Consider the following 4,786-nt stretch of genomic DNA (forward strand, 5'->3'; position numbering starts at 1 on the left):
TGAATAGAGTTCTGGAATGCACGCCACCCTGGCGATTTATGTACGAGACCACAGACATGTTGTCGGTTCGAATCAGTACATGTTGCCACTCCAATTTTGACCAAAAGGCTTGTTGGGCTAAGGACACCGCTTCCAATTACAAATGGTTTATGTGCCGCCTTCTCTGTGACTCCGCCCACAGGCCTGAGGCGGGTACACCCAGGCACACTGCTCCCCAGCCTGAAGTTGACGTGTCCATCGAGACCACGGTGCCCTGCGTCACTATATACAAAGGAATTTCTGTGCTGAACATATCCGTGCTGTTCCATGGTCTCAGAGTGCTGACGCAACTGTGAGTGACCGTAATGCACTTGTAGCCTGAAAACCATACCCTCCGCGGAACTCGAGTTTTCAGCCAAAACTGTAGCGGCCGCATATGCAGCAGACCCAGATGGCACACTGAAGAAACCGCCGCCATCAGTCCCAGAAGCCTCTGAAATTCCCTCAGTGAAACCAACCTCCCCGGTCTGAAATGGCGCAGAGTCAATGAAATTGCCTCTATGCACTCTTGAGAGAAATTGGCTCGCATTGCCATCAAGTCCAAACAAACTCTCAGATATGTTATAGTCCGATTTGGTAAAAAAATGCTCTTCTGCATATTCACACGCAGTCCCAGCGTATCCAAATGGTGAAGCAGTGTTTCCACGTAACTTATTAGCACATCTCCGGCACTGGTAGCCATATCACCCTGCAGCCCAAGACCGGTTGCCCACTGAAGCTAAGCAGGGCTGAGCCTGGTCAGTACCTGGATGGGAGACCTCCTGGAAAAACTAGGTTGCTGCTGGAAGAGGTGCTAGTGAGGCCAGAAGATTGTCAGGAAAGCCGATTCAAGAACTTGGGAGAGCTTCACAAGGAGTGGACTGAAGCTGGAGTCAGCGCATCAAGAGTCACCACACTCAAACGTCTTCAGGAAAAGGGCTAAAACTTTCACATTCATAGAACCAAGCCACTCCTGAACCAGAAAAAAAGTCTGAAGCATTTCACCTGGGGTTAAGAGAAAAAGAACTGGACTGTTGCTCAGTGGTCCAAAGTTTTCTTTTCAGATGAAAATAAATTTAGCATTTCATTTGGAAATCAAGGTCTAGAGTCTGGAGGAAGACTGGAGAAGCACAGAATCCAAAGTCCAGTGTGACGTTTCTGAGGTCGGTGATGATTAGGGGTGCAGTGACATCTGCTGGTGTTGGTCCATTGTGTTTTACCAAGTCCAAAGTCAATGCAGCCTTCTACCAGAAGATTTTGGAGCACTTTATGCTTCCATCTGTTGACAAGCTTTATGGAGATGCTGATTTTCTTTTTGCAGTAGGACTTCAGCACCTGGCCACAGTGCCAAAACCACTTCCATGTGGCTTGTGGACCATGATATTACTGTGCTTAATTGAACCTCACAGAGAATCTATGGGGTATTGTAAAGAGAAAGATAAGTAACATCTGACAAACAATACAGAGGAGCTGAAGGCTGGTGTCAAAGCAACCTGGGCTTCAGTAACGCCTCAGCAGTGCCACAGGCTGATCGCCTCCATGCCATGCCGCATTGAAGCAGTAATTCGTGCTAAAGGAGCTCCAAACAAGTATGGCAACACCTGCTTTGAAGATCTTGAACATTTCTGCTTTGTAAATCTTTTTTTGATTGATCTTTGAGAAAATATTCACATTTTTTGAGATACTGATTTTTTTTTTTTCCTAAGCTGCAAGAAATAACCATCAGAATTAAAATAAAAAAACTCTTGAAATATTTCAATTTGTGTGCGATGCATTTAGAATACAAGGAAGTTTGCTGTTTTTAATTAAGTTACAAAAAATAAAAAACTTTTCCATGGCAACTTTTTCCATGATATTCAAATTTTTTGAGATGCACTTGTAAATGTAATGACAAGGCTTGTTATTGTGCTCTGTCAACAGTATTTTCCAAGTAGTGTGTCAACAGTAGAGTTCAGATAGTGTGACTGAAGCCACAGAATTTGATTTTGGCTATTCATTTCTTGGTGTGTGAACTGCAAACTTTCCACAGAGCTGTCACAACTTCATCCTTGATGACTAGTTAAACATTAAGGTAAGAGAAGAAAGAACAAATCTAGGTTATTTGATTGTAGTTTTTTACGTTTTTATTATACATATATTATATATATAGAGTCTACATACAGTATGTTTTATTTTAGTAGTACTGTTTATATTATTAAGTGTTTTTATAAACTATTTTAACAATGAGAAGATGAAACCTTTTGTATTATATGCATTCTTTATTGTGTATTCAATATGTTGGAATTGATTCGTCTTTTTGTATTTCATTAAATTAATGTCGGTATTTTCTATTTATTTCCACAGAGCTGTGACAGATATGACAATCCTGCTGCTTCTGATCATGATCCATGGAGTGGATATCAAAGTTGACACAGAAAATAATCACACAAGATTAGAGACCAGCACCCTGCTACCTTGTAAATTGCTGAAACCCTCCTCAAATCAGACTATTTTAATATTGTTAGACTTGTACTTTAGATCTTATTATTAGAGACAGTAGTGAGATACTGTTTTTTGCCCATCACCAAGAGAAAATGTATTTATTTTATTTATGTATTTAAATGTATTTGAAAAAAGCCTCTTATGCTCACCAAGACTGAATTTATTTGATTAAAATTAAACCATTTTACAATTTAAAATAACTGTTTTCTGTTGGAATATATTTTAACATGTCATTTATTTCTGTGATGACAGGGCTGAATCTTCAGCATCATTGTGCAGTCTTCAGTGTCACATGATACTTCAGAAATGATTCTAATTTGCGGATTTGTTGCTCAAGAAACATTTATTATTATTATTATTATTATTTTTAGTTTTGGCAATGTTTTTTTAAGCTTAATATGTTTGACAACCATGATACACTACCATTCAAAAGTTAGATAGTAAGAATAAAATAATAATAATATTAATAATAATAATGAATGCTTTAACTTAGCAAGGACACGTTAAATTGATCAAAAGTGACAGTAAAGATAAAGATATTTATAATGTTACAAAAGATTTCTATTTTAAATTATTTTTGTTTGTTGAGCACCAATATTAATTAATAATTAATCATTAATAAGCAGTAAGTCAGCATATTAGAATGATTTCTGAAGGAATATGTGACACTGAAGACTGCAAGACTGAAAATTCAGCTTTGCAGAGATATAAATTGAATTTTAAAATATGTAAAAGTAGAAAACTATTTCACAATTTTACTGTAACAAATCTGGTTTGTAGTCTTCTGTTCGATCACCACCAGAATTTGCCTGTGTTTTACATTGACTCTTGCACCACACAGACTGTCACAGATCACCCTGGACTACAGTTCCCACAATGCCTCACACTGATTACATGCACATCTGAGGCCAATTCACATGCTCTACAAAAGGCTCGCTCTCTTGCTCATCTGGGCCGAGTGTTGTTAGCGTTTAGTGCTTGAGAGTGTTGCTACTTTGCAGAGCCATTTACTTTTCTGAGTTTCATGTTTCTTAGCTTTAGTTCTATCCTTCTAGTTCCTGCCTTAGTTCTTAGTCTTAGTTCTACTAACCTAGTTATCTTTTGTCTAAGCTTTAGTTTAATCATTCTAGTTTCATCCCGTGCCTCAACCTTCTCTCTAGTCTTGCCCTTGTTGGAGATCATCTGCCCCTTGATTGTTCATCGCCTGTATCAGGGCCGGCCCGCGGCATAGGCGGTATAGGCAAATGCTAAGGGCGCCACTCATCCATAGGGGCGCCAGAATGAGTGAACGAGTGAATTTTTTTTTTTTTGTTACATATTTTTTTTTATAATAGGCTACTATTTAAAAACCATTAATTCGAAATACTACCAAATAAAGCAAAAAAAAAAAAAAAAAAAAAAGTCCGGCTCTTCAATCTTCCCCCGCCCATCGAGTGCTTGAAGTGTGTCAGAAACAGAGCGCGCGCACGATCAGTTGTCGGTAATTTGTTGTGTAGCGTGCCCACCGCCGCATCCAATGTAGACAGCACTGCTTTTGTTAACACACAGCTCGTAGAAACGGGCCTGGCAGCTCGCGCCAGTTCTAGACACGGTGAAAGTTTCCTGATTGTGACAGAAGGCCGAATATTGGATATTGTTCCCAGATCCACACCTGCCTATGCATTACTCTTCGTCTTCTATCCTCTGTTCCTGTTTGCCGGTGTCTGATCTTAGCCTGTCTTTCCATGTGGTCTAATAAAGTGTTGCATTTGGATCCGCACGTTTTCTGTTCTGTTGGCTCCATAACAATTACTGTAGTTTTGATTAAATAATTGCAGCCCTTGTGAGCACAAAAACATTAAAATCTTAATTATTCCAAAACTATAAACTGTTAAAATGTTTTTGTTTATTACAAAAAAATAAATTTTGTTAGTTTCAAGCTAATCAGTTTTCATTTTTCCTTGTAAAAATTTTATGGTCTAATAATTTGTTAATTAAAGAGACAAGTGTCTGACGACTTACAGTTTTTTTTTCCTTATTTATTTTAGTACAAAATCCAGCATGTCAGTTTACTAAAAACTTTTGCTGCAAAGAAACGGATAATGTCAGAGTTATTTGCCCCTCAGAGAATCAGAAAGATTCATTACAACCAAACTTTCCAAGTATTACCAATGATTTCCCTGAAAAAAAAATGAAACTGCTCTGAATATCATCAACAGGTACTCATCTTGTGTTTAAGATCTAAACAAACTGTATGAATCTTTGTGGATTTGGTTGTATCCATGTCAATGGCATTATTGTGCAGATT

At 38.2% G+C, this 4,786-nt stretch overlaps 1 long non-coding RNA gene across 1 annotated transcript; it reads left to right on the forward strand.

The window, feature by feature from the left end:
• The first annotated feature begins 1,945 nt into the window (after window positions 1-1,945).
• Window positions 1,946-4,784, forward strand: LOC132110339 (uncharacterized). The gene is made up of 3 exons (XR_009424638.1): window positions 1,946-2,089; window positions 2,362-2,474; window positions 4,527-4,784. It is a non-coding gene; the product is annotated as an uncharacterized LOC132110339 (long non-coding RNA).
• Window positions 4,785-4,786: the final 2 nt, after the last annotated feature.

This window comes from Carassius carassius, chromosome 2 (assembly GCF_963082965.1).
Source record: "Carassius carassius chromosome 2, fCarCar2.1, whole genome shotgun sequence".
Classification (NCBI taxonomy): domain Eukaryota; kingdom Metazoa; phylum Chordata; class Actinopteri; order Cypriniformes; family Cyprinidae; genus Carassius; species Carassius carassius.